The sequence below is a fragment of the Ailuropoda melanoleuca genome, chromosome 4 (assembly GCF_002007445.2).
Source record: "Ailuropoda melanoleuca isolate Jingjing chromosome 4, ASM200744v2, whole genome shotgun sequence".
Lineage (NCBI taxonomy): Eukaryota > Metazoa > Chordata > Mammalia > Carnivora > Ursidae > Ailuropoda > Ailuropoda melanoleuca.
In genome coordinates, this window is record NC_048221.1 from 144,322,237 (window position 1) to 144,337,204 (window position 14,968).

A 14,968-nucleotide genomic window follows, 5' to 3' on the forward strand; every position below is an offset into this window, starting at 1 on the left:
GTGTACCAGGATGGTGCTCAACCAGGTGGATTTTAACAAAGCCTGCACGCCACCGCGGAGCCCGGCTACGGTGACCCGTATCCTGCCTGGGGCAGGGCAGTGGGTGTTGCACAATTCCCCGGTGAGTCAGTGTCCCTGTGCCCTCTTCTTGCAAAGACACGTCATACTGAAGTAGGGCCCACCCTTGGGACCTTATCTTAGTCACCTCTCCAAAGGCGCTGTCTCCAAGGAAGGTCACACTCTGAGACACTGCGGGTCAGGACTCAACATAGGAATCCTGGGGACACAGCTCAGCCCATAGCAGATCTTCACCTCACAGTGGACCTACCAGCTAACTTAGGTGGGGCAAGGACTCGGGTGTGAAACTTGAAATACTGAATATTTTAGAGAAAATACCACAGAATAGCGTTCTGATCTTGGTGGAGAAAGAAATTTTCTACACAAGAGAAAAAAAAAATCTATTAACAATGAAGGGAAAATCTGTAACACTGACTACATTAATATTATGAATTTTTCTTTCCAAAAGATGCCTCGAAGAATGTGAAAGGCAACGCGGGGAGCAGCCTGGAAACCCCCACAAGCTGCAGAACGGTCCTGGTCGGCGTTCACACAGAATTTTCTCAAGTCCGCAAGTAAATGGCAGACAACCCAGCAGAGAAGCCGACAAAGCACTTGGAGAGGCGTTTCTTGGAGGGGCTCGCGGTTACAATAGCTCTCGGGAGTCACCNTAGCTCTCGGGAGTCACTGAAGTTGGCGAAATTCAAATGAGCACAAGTAGGCGCATTCTGCACCCCGCGGACGGGCGACGAGTCCAGTAACAGGAAACGTCCGTGAAAACCAGCGAGAGGACATGCTGTCCGCCGCGTCCCACGTGTACGTTCACAGCACCTCGAGGCGCTTGGACGCGTCCTCGCCAGGCGGATAGGGAAGGGGTGCAGGCCAGACCCTTCCCTGGGTGACACCGAGAGAGACTCTCGCAGCTCTGCTCCTGTCCCAGCTGCAAATGAGCCAATGTCCATCTGCACAAAGTGGCTGGACTCTACCGTCTAGAACACGGGACTGTTCAGCTCTAAGTTTCAACGTGGTTACATCTCAAAACCAAAACGTGAGTGAAAAAAAGTCACAGAGAAACACCATGCACATGTTTTTCATTCATAAAAAGCCAAAATACGGGGGACATGGGATATTATGTATCCCAGGGACACACACACGCCTGGTAAAATATGAAGATAAGCAGGTAAAAATAAATTTTAGTTTCAGGATGTTACTCATTGCTGGGTGCAGGCAAAGGGGTGAGACCACGGGGCTGGAGGGGCTGTTCAAATGTGTTGACGACGTTCTCCTTCTTAGAGTGGGTGCTAGGGATATGGATACTCATTTAATACTATGATTTTAAGTGCGCTATGCTTTTTATTCATTAATAAGATACATTTTAATGAGAAATAAAACAGTAATCATAAAATAATTTTTAGAAATTTTAAAGTTTAAATGCATCTAATATTTATATTTATGCTCATTGATGAACATTTTCTACTGTATCCAATTAAGTGATCTACTAGAAGGAGGAGGAGGGGGAGGGGGAGGAGGAGGAAGGAGGAAGAAGGGGAAAAAAAAAAAGAAAATAGCCCAGCAAGCTGGCTGGTCAGCTGGCTAAGGGGCTCGGTCTGCAGCAGGGACACACATATAAGGGTTAATATCTACCAAACTCTGAACTGACTGCCCAGCAGGAGGGCAAGAGAGCCTGGCTGGGGGCCTTCAGGGCAGAAGAAGCCATGGCTTTGTGCCAGGTGCCCTCGGTGTCCTTCTCATCACTGTCTCCACTGGTGCGGCCACCCGCACATGTGTCATGGCTCCATTTCCCCTTGTCCAGTGAAGGGCACTTTTCCTCTGGACAGACACATGTCCCACTTGGTCCCCAGGCCCCTCCTTGCCGGGGCCAGGCCTCATCTCTGCCTCTGCCGCCCGCTCCTCACCTGAGGGCCCCTGGGACCCTCAGTCTCCTCCTCGGTCCAGGTCCTCTCCTGTCTGCTCCCCGCAGCTGCCTTGCTGAGTGGTTCCTGGGTTGTATCCTTTTGTTTTGTTTTTCTGATAATCACTTAGTCTACTTAAGCCCGTTCACTGCTTAAAAGAAAAATAATTACAAAAATTCACAGGAAAAAAAAGATTTTTTAGTGATATCTTTGATAGTAGCTAAAATTTAATTGCCCAGCCCAGTAGTAAATTTCATTATGAGAAACGCCTTATCGTCACATAGGAAATGTTCAGTGAGGCCGGCATTGTCCTCCTGGTCCCTCTGTCTACTGATTCTTCTCAAGCGAGATGGCTGCAGAACAGAGAGGCGGCCGTGTGTCCAAACCCCACAGTTGTACAGACGCAGGACGGGCCTGCCTCTCCGACGCCAGGGCGCCCCAGCTCTCCAGCGACGCCTTCCTCCTTCCCGGTAAACGGTGTTGATAATGGAGGATGAGACGGGACTGAAACACTGTACGCTTTCGTAGAGACGCCAGCGAACAGCCGGAGGTGAGGCCTACTCCAGCATCCCGCCAGCACTGCGTCCCGCGTGACCATAACAGCAGGCCTGTCCTTCCCGCCACACGCGTGCAACACACCGGATCCCGCGACCTCAGCAGGTATGAACCTGCTTCAACAGAGTTGCAGATGTGCTAGAATTTTCCAGCTCCCTTTCTCTCAAAATCCTCACTGGAGAACACCTAGGTCTGACACTGAGGCCTGAAGCGCTAGACCTGGGGGGGCCCGTGTGCCGGTGGGAGCGGAGGCACGAGAGCTTGGAGGCCCAGATGGAAGTCTTCCTCCAAGACAGGGCGCTATTCCTGGAGCAGTGCTGTTACCCACGCTGCCGCTGAGCCACGGAAGCCACTGCAGTGACCAGCCACGTAACGCATGACCCGTTTTGTGCAGCAGTGGTCTGGAATTTTGCTGGAGAAATTACAGGGAATAATTTATCTCAGCACCTGTATTAGTTTCCTATTCTGCAAAACACACACCACGTATTAGCTCAGGGTTTCTGCGTTCAGAGGCTGGGCTAGCGAGACAGGCTGCGCTGGCTTCCGCGGGGCTCTCGGGCCGTGGAGGGAGGACCGAGCCCTCAGCTCCGAGGGACTGACGTCTGCTCAGTCCCTGCCCTGCCGTTGTCTCCTCAGCACCAGTTTGCTCTCTGAAGGCCTGCACGGCCCCACAGACTGCTTCCTGTGTCCCCACGGCCATGTGGCCTCCGCGCCCAGCCACCGGAGCCGCTCGTGCTGGCGACCCGTGGAAGGACCTGAGGAAGGACACAACAGCAGTGGCGCTCTGGCCGCAGGGAAGGGGGGGTGCTCCTGCTGAGACCCTGGGGACGGCTGCAGCTCCCGAGGACCTGAGCGGTCCCAGCAGAGCCTCCGGCGGCCCACCAGCTCGGCTTGCATCGTGGGCTTGGAAGCACAAAGCGTCATCCGGTGCTGCTGAGCGCTCAAGAAAGCATTTCTTCTCACGTGGAAACTGGCAAAACTCAAGGAAATCGCATAGAAAGTAATGCCTTTGAGAGTCTCTGGTCCGCGGGCGGAAGAGGGTGTGGCCAGGCCCCGCTGAGTGGATGCTGAGGCGCAGTGGGGTCAGCCGGCTGTGAGCGGACCCCATCCCCAGGGTCTCAGCAGGAGCACCCCCTCTTCGTCGCAGCCAGAGCGCCACTGCTGCTGTGTCCTTCCGCGGGTCGCCAGCGCGGGCGGCTCCGGTGGGCAGGGCACGGAGGCCACGTGGGGCCCCAGGGGGAATGGCTCTAACCCCCTTCGGGGCTGTTCTGAGCATGAGTGTCATGGTCATTCTTTGTCCCGAGGACACGATGATGAGTCTTCGACCTGCATCTCCTCGCTTCACCTCGCTTCACCTGTTTTATTATTGTTCTACGTGAACTCTCTTGAACAGACTGCAAACAAAGCCTATCCTTCCACATGTAGGAAAGAGATCCCACCAAACAGCCACCTGGAGACACTCGGGAAATCAGGCCTGGAGGAGGTCCCGGGGTCCGGGCGGTGAGTGTCCTGCGCTTCTCTGCTCGCAGGCGAGCCCAGCAGCACCAAGACCTCGGGCGTCTCCCAACAACGGTGCAGTGCTTGCCCGGAGGGGGTGGGCTAACTGTTGGCTATTTAGTTCAACTCTCCGGTTTTCCGTAAATGCTAACCGCCTGGTTCCCCGTGGAGAGCAGGACTGAAGGGAGCAGGGTGAGGCAGAGACGGTCTCCAGGGCAGAGCCACAGGTGGGCCAGGATGGGTGAGCCTCTCCCACTGGAGAAGCTGGCCTCACCGACCAGCTCGCACCTGAGGGGCTGCTCCAGCAGCAGACCAGCCGAGATGGAGACACTGGGAGGCCAACTCCCACCCATCCCCACCCGGCGGGAAGCGTCGATCAGGTCTTGCCTGCACTGTCCAGCATCGCCTTTTTATCTCTCGCGGAGTTCCCAAGGCGGCAAAGGGAGGGAGCTCCATCCCGGCCTCTGAAAAGCCGTTTCTGTACAGTGACTCCCTGGAAAAGAAAACAAACCCTTAAGTTCAATGTGTCAAGTTCCTTTAAAAACGGCTGCGCGTTAAGTAGCCCGAACATGCTGTCATGTGGTGTTAATTCAGATTATTACAGCTCTATAACTGACCCTACTTGATCGGGGGTGTCTGACAGCGCCCACCCCTGAGTTGCAAATATTTAGAATCGATTCCAGAAAATCACTTCCCAGAGTTCTGAGTACAACTGGTATTGATTTCATTGCTTCTCCCCAATAAGCGGAGTATTTTGAATGCTTCAGTTCCTGGGACTTGGTGCCACATAGACCTGACAGTGGCGGCTCAGGGCAGAAGGCCCTCAGTGCAGGGAACTCCACAGACCACCCCGAAGACACAAATTCCCTCGGCGCTCGCGCCCGGGGCTGCGTCATCCATCCCAAGCTCGGATGCTCCTTCACACGGTCGTGGGTCAGATGGCCAGCCAAGCCCGCCCACGGCGCAGGCCGCAGGGTCACCTTTCCCCCATGGACGGTCTCGCAAATGGTACAGAGAAAGCTAACCTAACATGGGGGCCTTGAACACACCCCCGTCCGGGTCGCAGCAGGATTAAGGAGGAAATGCCCCACCAGGCTCAGCAGGGTGCTTGCCCCCCCCCTCGGCCTTCAGGACCATCGGGTGGCATCCCTGCTGTGTCACTGGCGTCGTGGGTGTGATCAGCACAGCGGAGCCGGGGGCCTGCGTGAGGGGCCGCGCTGCCCAGCTGCTCTGGGGACAGGGCTCTGCCGTCTCCTCCACTTTGGTAAGGACGCAGTCGTGGGGACGACACAAAGGCGCATGTGCCACTCCCTCTGGACCCGGTCCTCAGCCCCACCAGGAGGCGGGGCCAAGCCGGCGGGAATGTCCCCACATCCAGTGGCTGTCGGGTCCAACCCAACAGGACCCAACACAACCTCTTTTCCAAATGTCTTGTTGTCCCAGGGCTTTAAATCTTTAACTACGGTCCCAAATTCCCGCCAACTGTTTCAGCCAAAAACTGGAATCCAGCTTCACTACTGCCACTCTGTCCCCTTCCAGAGCTGGTTAGTCTCCAAGTCCTGCTGGCCGACTTCTCGCCACCCTTCCTCCACCCCATTTCCCTGGACCTGGCCTCTCTCTCCCGCTCTCCACTCTCCGGGAAGGCAGCCCTTTGGAGAGCCCAGCGGGGGACGGCCACTTCCACTGCCTTGAGCTGAGGAAGCCCACTCTTGAGGAATCAGACTTGTTGGAGACCCCGCATCGCCACATCCCTCCCCACCTGCAGCTTCAACCCTCAACCCTCGGTATCTGCCCTCCTCCCCTTCCCCGCTGCCTCCTCCCCCCCCCCTGCCAGGACCAGGCCCTCTGCAAATATCCATCCCTGAATGATACACACACTAATGTAATGACGTGACGGTGGGAGGTGTGGGCTGGGGAGCAGCGAGGCCGTCGGAGGGCAGACAGACTCGGGGGGCCTCTGCTCTTTGCATTTATGAGAAAGAAAGTTCACGTGTCAGGCCGAGACAGAGCGGAAACTGTCCACGTCCTCGTTGCAGACGGGCCAGAGTGACCCATTCTCCTCAATCCTGTGACCCTAAGCTGAGTCTAAAGCTGGAGGCCCTGCTGGCTGCTGGGAGTCTCAGCATCTCCCCTCGGCCCCCACAGCTGCCGACACTGGTCCCGGAGCCTTCACACCGCGGCTCCCAAGTCCTCCATTGTTGGAATTCTACGGCGATCCCAGATCCCGGAGGCCAGGCACAGGCTGGGAAAGCCAAGGCAGGGGCTGACTTTCAGCCCCACAGGTCACACTCTGGGCTACACAGGGGCCCCAGGAATCCTGGGAGTTCTCAGAGGCCTGGGCCCTCCCTGACCTACCCCTCCCAGATCTTCTCCTGTATTTCCCGTCCTTCTTCATGCCAAACGGGTTTTCAGTACACAAGCTGTCCAGCTGCTCCGTGCTTTTGATTTAAAAAAAAAAAAACTTCCTGTCCTTAAATTGGAGTGAAATTTCATTCATTCTTAACCTAATTCTATATCTTGGCTCTGTTTGCTTTTTTTTGAACTATGGTAAAATGTTCAAGCTCTTTGACCCTGAGTTTCTGTTGGGAAAAAAGATGGTTAATACCTCCCCACAGTTTTGTTGGAAAAATCAGAGACAATCATAGAAACCACACGTTTTATTTGGAGTCTGGCATATTGACCTTACTTAACAAGCATTCATACTTGTTATTGTGGTTTCAAGCGTCTCTTTAAATGTTGTTTCATCATCTTTCTAACCAGATAATAATTTCCATGAAGGTAGGAATCAGATCATACAAAAAACATTGTTATTTTAAGATTGATGGCTTATCATTATTTCTGTGTCCTCCCCATCACACCTGGAGTAATGTCCAGTAAATATTTACTAGAGAATTCAACAGACTCTTCCAGCTTGTTCTCTGGATAAATCTATAGATGCATGAAGTCTATAGAAAAAAAGAATTCAGAGGTTTGCACTGAACTATAAATTCAAAGGGTATTACAGCAGAGTGGTAGGGAAGTTGGAAAAGAATGACTTTCTTTCTATCAAGACAGATGTGCTTGGCGCAAAGCCCATATTTCGGGAAAACAAATGACAATGGTATTGATTGCCGTAACAATCGTGCGGTTTTTGAGAGCTGGAGATTGCACCTAAAGGTATGTATTACTTCAATCGTTTGCAGGTGTGCTGTACTTAATTCATTAAAGATGCATTTCAGAGTCATTTTGAAAATATTACCTCATTGATGTGGGCGAAAGGTTGCCAGGAAGTGTGAAGTGCATAGACCTGAACCCACCTGATCAGCAAAACCCTAGCATCACCTGTGGTTTCTGGAGGTTTCCCCTGAGACGTGGGTGGATTGGAATTTTGAGTAAGAACATCTATTAACTCATCCGTGACCACCTATTTGCTGAAGGACCCTGGCCCCTGGTCAGCTCAGATGGCCTTCTTAAAAAAAATTCTTTTTGCCAAATCTGTATTTGAAAAGAAAACCACAGTTCTGGTTAGCAAATCTGTATGAATAAACGCATAGGTACCTTATTCTATTCGGCTGTATTTTTCATAGAGAGAAAAATACTCCCAAGACTTAAGTCTGAGTTATGCTTTGGTATTTCTATTCGGTAAATTGTTGGGCAACCTGGAGAGTTTCACTTTTTTCAAATTTAACTCTTTATGCGACTGGCATGACCTGGGGGGACTGCTCTGGAGGCAGTTTCTTCTTCGCAAAAGGAGAAATTAGAATGCCATGTCTGCAAAATATTTTGGGCAAGGTTATCTCCCACACTTAACAGGCTGTAGATGGAATCTGTCCCGGGAATAGATATATCCTCATGTTTTTGAATTTATGAATAAAATGCACAATACTGTTGGGATCTGACACATTCAGATTGTTGACATCGTTCTCATTCATCCTGAGAATACATCCCATCCCTGCCAGGGAGCTTCACGGGGGCGAGAAAGTCTCCTTCAGTTCCCCAGCGACATCGTTCTTCATCATGAAGTTAACTGCAAAGTCAGGCCATCCGTCCCACATCCCTCCATTACAGTGAGTATCTGATGGGCTCGGCCCAGTAGGTCCTGCTAGCCGCTCTTACAAACTCACCCCTCCTTCGGCTGCCTGACCCCAGGGGGAGCCCAGGCTGACAGGAGACTCTGTGCTTAGGCTCCTTGCTCCCCATGGCTCCGCGTCTTCTAGGGCCTTCCACATTCGGCCAGTAGGTGAGGAGAGTTGGGCCTGAAAGTGGTGCCTGTCATTTCTGCTCACGGTTCCTAGGCCAGAATCAGCGGGGGAGCCCACCCTGGTGCAGGGGTGCGCCAGCAGCGAGAAGGGCCCCGGCCCTGGCACTGCCCGCCCAACGCCGCTCTTGAGCGCAGGATGCAAGTGTGCAGGCTTGTTTCAAACGCTTGTAGCGAGACGTACACAATATGTGCAAATCCTTGTGTTTCTTTCTCTTGGCAAAATCATATATGTAACATTTATGCATATGTTCGTGTATATTATAAATATATGAAGATATTATAAAAACATGATATATTGAAAAAATACATATGTAGTTGTCAAAAATTCTCAGTTGTAATTAGGTTTAAAACTGCAAGGAACCTAGTTTAATATTGTTATATTATGATTTACAATAAAAAATACGTATTTGGTCTTCATCTGGTTTCTGGCACGAAACTCAACTACGGGAATTTCCTAAGTGATAAGGGAGTTGAAGGTGTCTTTTGTTATGTTAACTAAGTGACTGGCCGAACTCACCAGGGATGGGGGATGGGTGTCAGGGAGACCAGTCTTGAGATTGGAGGGTTAGAACTTTCAGTTCCCCTTCCTGACCTCAGGTCAGGGGAAAGGGGTTGGAGGTTAAATCAAGAGTCAATGATTTAATGAATCATGAGGATGAATAAAGCCTCTATAAAACCCCAACCAAGGACTGGGTTTGGAGAGCTGCTGGGCTGCGGAACACCAGAAACTTGGGAAGGGTGCTCAGAGGGCAAGAAAGCTCCCTGCCTTTCTCCACACCTGCCATCTGCATCTTCTCCATCTGCCTGTTGTGATAAAGCAAAATTCAGCCTAGGAAACGAAGATAACCTGCTATACGAGGGATTCGTGAATCGGGCAGCATCCCATCCAGCAAGCAGAGGGGAGCTCGGAGGACTTGTACGAAATGGAAGGTTTTTACAGGAAGGAGGGTGGGCAAGGGAGTTACCAGCAAAAGAGAAGAAAGGATTGTTTCAGGCAAGGTCACCTTCGTTTCGGAGGGAAGGGCAGGGGCCTTATTAGGTGGGCGGCCTCGTCTTCCTTTGGGGGCCTGAGAAGGCCCCGGGGACAGAGGCCTCCTTGGTGCTGATCAGAAAGTGGCCGACCGACCAGCTAAGACTCACGTTTTCGGGGGAGGTTGGAACCGCAGTCAGGTCAGGTATGAAGGCCCAGTCTGGTGACTTGGCCTAAGTGACACCACCTGGGGGCCCGTGGTTTTCTCACACTGCTCGCCTAGGAAGTAAAATGTCTCCGACTTCTGTGAGGTGTGCTGGTAAATTAACGCACCCCAGGTTGGGAGTTGGGGAGCTACAGACTGCAGGGTCAATGGCTGGTCGGTCAGAAGCGTGCGTGGTGATCTGGATGCCCGGCTGAGCCCGGACTCCGCAGAGCGCGGGGTCCTGCAGGACTGAGCCCTTCACCGCTGGGATCTGACCCTGCAGGGAGGCTGTGTCAGCTGGTGTTGGAGCCGCGGTAGGTCTGGGGGGAGGCCCCGCCCACTGGAATTTGGGGTCAGAATAGGAAATACAAAATAAATTTATTTTATTTTACATGTCTATTCATATATTTAACATTTATTTGGTCGTTCGCTCTACCGTCACCAGTTTTGGGATTATGATGCCGGTCGCCCTAGGACGTACCTCGCCGGCCGGGAAGGGGGGCACAGGGGGTACCGTCCCCGTCTGCCAGGCTGGCTGCATAACCCTGTGGTTTACTGGAGGGAGAGAGAAGGAAGGCAACTGGGATTGTCTTTTGGGGGGAGAAAAGAGAGCCAGTGTGTGAGAAATTTAAAGAAAGGATGTTGGGGGGGAGCACATGGAACTGTTTTACCCATTTCAGCATTGAAACTACATCGGTTCCTATCTACACATTTTTGGTCACTTGCCTAAAATAACATGCATGTCAATTAGGTTTTGATTGTCGACAGCCAGGGAACCACGATTTGGAAACCTGAGCCTCTGCAAATGAAACCGGATCAATACACTGAATCCAAACTGCGGTCGCTGCAGGTTATTGACAGACATCTGTTCCTCCTTCCCCAGGATCAGGTTTGGAAATGACATATTTAAACGCATTTCTGTACAAAACTCATGTACAAATAAACTGCAGCCTAGCCTGATAAGGGAAGGCGTCAGGCAGAGCTGGAAGCTGCCCGCGTGTGCCCTTTAACATCGAAGCCGGTCCGCCCCCACCCCCTTGGGGCGCTGCTCTGAGGCTGCCCTGGAGGGCCGCAGGGCCAGGGCCAGGCCGTTCATGGGATGCCCGTCTTCTCAGGCTGATGGTCCTGTGCTTCAGGTCCTTTCAGCCGCTAACACTGCCTTGTTTTAAAGCTCGGGCTGTCTCCCGGTGCCAACCATAAGCACCAGGGTCCATGGGAGACCTGTCTGGGTGGGGTGCGGAGCGATTTAATCCAGATGAAGGCAAATGGGCAGGTTTGGGGGGTCAGCTCTGGTGACACGAATATGAAATGGCCTGTTCTGCACGGGGTGGAGCAGAGCTCCCCCATCCACACGGCAGGAGAAGTGGTGCTTTGTGATGGAGGCCCACAGGTTTTTGAGGCCTGGGTCACCCCTGGGCTCGGGGTGACTCACCTGCTAACACGTGGGCGGGGCCAGCAAGCCTGGCAAGGTCACGGGCTGCCTGGGCACCGAGGCACGGAACCAGGGCTTCGTGATGCGGGAGGGGAATGCCTGCGGTGTGCGAGGGGCAACGGGGCAAGACTGGACCTCGGGGACCGTCCCCAGCGGGCTGACGGAACAGGGCAATCCCAGTACGCGTGGATAGACGTTCCGCGTGTAGAATTTGCAAGTCAGAGTCATGACCGCAGGGACCTGGGGTTATTTGTTTGGTGCCCAAATAGCGGGAAAGTGTCTCTGTGTCCTTCTCTGGCTGTGTGCACACAGCCCCCTCCTCCGGCTTGGTTTCTTACACCCTCAGTCCAGACCGAGCTATCTGGGGTGGAAGGGCTCACGGGTATTAGTGGCCTGGCCACGCCGTCTCTCAGTCTGGAGAGGCGGCTCTCCCTGGAGCTGGTGATGCTGAGGCTTCGGGGCCCTCGCCGGTGTGGGGCCCTCACGGTGCCCTGGAGGTACTTACGGTCCAGGGCCGTGTGTTCTTTCTCTCAGAGCTCTGCAGTGTATATGAGGAACGCTCCCCCAAATCTGGGTCTGCCTCTGCGGAGCCGGGTGCAAGGGTAGCAGGAGCCGAGGTCTGCAGGGCGCAGTTTTCAAACTGATTCCATTTGCACGATAATCTCTGACTTTACTGCATGAGTTTGAAAGGCTTATGTTTTGATGCTTAGTAATGGATAGAATGCATGAAATAAAATTTTAGTCTTTTAGGCCAATAGTTCACAAATGAAGTTCCGTGGACTTGGGTCCATTTATTTGGGTAAACTTAGATAATTTTCCTACTTTAAAGTGTGCGTTCAGGGACGCCTGGGTGGCTCACTCGGTTGGTTAAGCATCTGCCTTCGGCTCAGGTCATGATCGCAGGGTCCTGGGATCGAGTCCCGTGTCCTCAGGCTCTCTGCTCAGGGGGGAGCCTGCTTCTCTCTCTCCCTCTGCTGCTCCCCCTGCTTGTCCTCTCTCTTTCTCAATCTGACAAATAAGTGAAATCTTACAATAAACACGGTGTGTATCCATTACTCAGGTTTGTAGAGGCTCCCCCTGCTCTAGCCTCTGTCTCCTGGCGTGGCCAGTCTTGGGCCCTTGACCACATTCCGAGCTGTGTCTGCGGCCGCGGGGCACACGGCTCCTCTCCTTCCTCATCCCTCCCCACCCACGTGCCACCTGCAGAAATAGGGGAATAAGTGTGGCTACAAGACACTCTCCGGTACTCAGGCTACTCCCTGTGGTTTCGCTCCTGTGCCCCAGGAAGTGGTTCCTCACTAAGGGCTGACCCGCTCTGGTTGAGGGAGGAAAGGGCTACGTGACAGAGTCCAGGACACCAGTTCCCTGAAACGACGACTGTTTTTGATGCAGGTGGGTTCAGACAAGGCAGCCGAAGGCGGAGTGCAATGAGCTTGCCTTTGCTTCTGGAACCTTCCCCGAGCACATTGCAGATACTTGCGTGTTTGGTAGCGAGAGAGCGATCTCAGAGTTAGGTGGAGGCCGTCAGGAGGTAGCACTGCACGGACGCCCTGGACGCTGAGGAGGTTTTCACGCCTGAGGCCCAGCGAGGTGCAGATGAAAGGCAGACTCCAGGATTGCCCTGGGAGTTCTGAGAGAAAACATGGTATAATCTCCTGAAATCATTCATTTTGTAATGAATTAGGGGTGAATCCTGGGTGAATGATGGGGCCTGTTTAGCTTTTTGACATGTACTGTTCATTCTAACAGCTCAGACAGTCCAACTACAGATCTGTGGGGCTGCTCTGATGCAAGGGTCATGCCCTGACCCCGCTACCAGGGCAGACATTTCTTTCAAACCCAACCTCCAGCCCATCAGGCTGGACCACCACCCACACCGCTCTTCCTAGCCTAGCCTGTTTACACCCGTTTACTCCTCCTCAGAGAGGAAGAGCCCTCTTGTGCCCCAGATGGAAATGCTCATAGTCAGTTCTTCTCTCCACATGACTGGGTCACTTTCCCCTCATGGTTGGTTCCTTCTCCCCTTATGGTCAAGACTTTCCCCCCCCATAGTTGGATCCTTCTCCCTTCATGGTTGGATCCTTCTCCCCTCATGGTTGGATCCTTCTTCCCTCATGGTTGGGTTCTTCTCCCCTCATGGTTGGGTCCTTCTCCCCTCATGGTTGGGTCCTTCTCCCCTCATGGTTGGATCCTTCTCCCCTCATGGTTGGGTCCTTCTCCCCTCATGGTTGGATCCTTCTTCCCTCATGGTTGGGTCCGTCTCCCCTCTTGGTTGGGACCTTCTCCCCTCACGGTTGGGTCCTTCTCCCCTCACGGTTGGGCCCCAATCCCCTTGTAGTTGGGCCCTTCTCCCCCTGCTGCGAGAACACTTTTGGATAAAGTCTCTCCCTACTTACTAAGTCAGCACTCGATTTCTTATTTGGCACTGCACTGATCTTATGTTTCCTATTTGTCCTCCAGGTGAGTGTAAGAAACACCCAAGTGACTGTGTGCAGGACACTTTGTCAATTATATGGCACATGCTTGAGCTTTTTTCCATCTTATAGTGAATGACAGGCGTCTAGCCTTACTGTCTCTCTGAAGCGAGAGCCACAAAGAGCTGCCAAATTAAAGCAGCAGGTGGCACCAGAGGTTTTCCTTCTAACAAATTACCCTCAGATGAGTCTGCAGGTCCTGAGCACAAACGCGGTGCCGGTGCTCACCAGGGTCTCAAACTGCTGGACAAGTCTGGTTATTGTCTACACCAGCGCTGGTCTTAGCCAGCGTTCCAGGCCAGTGTTTGACCCTGATGGGAGCACGGGGTCACGTTGCAGTAAAGGTGGACACTGTCACTACTTCAATGGAAAGATCTGGAAAGTTTCTAAAATGTACCCCCTGAAGTGAACACAGTCGCTTTTCAAAGGGCTCCTGTTTGGTGCATTCTATAGATTTACCATCTACGATGTCGAGCAGCTTTTCTTTTTATCTTAAATTTACTCTTTCTTCAAGTGTCAGAGGTTGCCCTAAAATGTCTGTATTTGAAGTTGGTGATGTGGTTCGTTCAGCGTATCTTCCCCCATTTGGTGATTTCAGAGCCCTCCTTGGCCCCGCTGCAGCTGGCCCCGACGAGCTGGGGAAGTCCCGGGATGGGGAGACTGTCTGTAGAGTGGAAACCAGCGGGACCACCCTGGTGGAAGAGGGGCCTGAGCACGAGGGCTTTAGGGGAGTGGGTTCTCTGCAGATAAAACTGGCAAGGCTGGCGTTGTGACTTCTCCCCAGAGGGGACCGTGACCGAAGGCTGTCCCTGCTCTTGTGTGTATCCCGTTGTGCAACCACACGTCCCTATTTCCTTGTGGTCCATGCTCGAGCCTTTCCTGACTCCCTTCTTTATTTTCTTTCTGGATACTCTGCCTGACTGGAACTTCCATTAGTTCTGTGAAAAAACCCTCTCCCCACCCACGTCCTCAGTGCCCTGGCCATGCCCTTCCCTGTGACCCCGTTACCCTGCTGGCTGCAAGTCAACCACACACTTCCTCTGCCTGTGTGTTCCTTCCTTTCCCAAACTCGCCAGTCCCCAGCCGTCCCACACTGGTTGGTGTCAGCATCCCAAACAGCACTGGCATGGTTTTGCTCGTCTTTGAATTTTGGTCAAAGCGCTTCCTCCACATGAAATATCCTGCTTTTATATGCACCTAAAATGAGCGTGGCCTCAAGGCTCAGGTAGTGATCCACCTGCTGTCACAAGCATCCTAGTGACGGTGGCCAACAGCGTCTCTTGTGGAGAGAGACGGAGGTTGCATTGGACGCGCTTTATTTAGCAGTGGCTCAGGCCTCGTCTGTTCCCTGGTGGGCGAACTTCCCGGAGGGTGTAACTTCCCATTGGGAAGGGGAGCTCCCAGACGCTGAGCCCGTATTCCCACACAGGAACGAAATACCCAGTGGTCAGTTACAGCTGCTGGATTTCACTGACACCTGGTGCCACTTCTGGTCCCACGGAGCGGCGAGGCCCCACGAAGTTCGAACGTGCAGGCCCCACAGGACTGACTTAGGGCCAGCTCCTCAGAGAGGAGATGTTCAATACAGAGTGACCCTGTTTCTCGAGGGGCCACGGCCGCCGCAG

General features: G+C 53.0%; 1 long non-coding RNA gene across 2 annotated transcripts; it reads left to right on the forward strand.

The window, feature by feature from the left end:
• Positions 1–728: 728 nt before the first annotated feature.
• Positions 729–8,670, forward strand: LOC109490500. 2 transcript variants are annotated; one of them, XR_004625135.1, is made up of 3 exons: positions 729–1,105; positions 2,255–2,630; positions 3,951–8,670. It is a non-coding gene; the product is annotated as an uncharacterized LOC109490500 (long non-coding RNA). The 2 variants fall into 2 exon arrangements; XR_004625136.1 differs by having other exon boundaries at positions 2,499–2,630.
• The last annotated feature ends 6,298 nt before the right edge of the window (positions 8,671–14,968 follow it).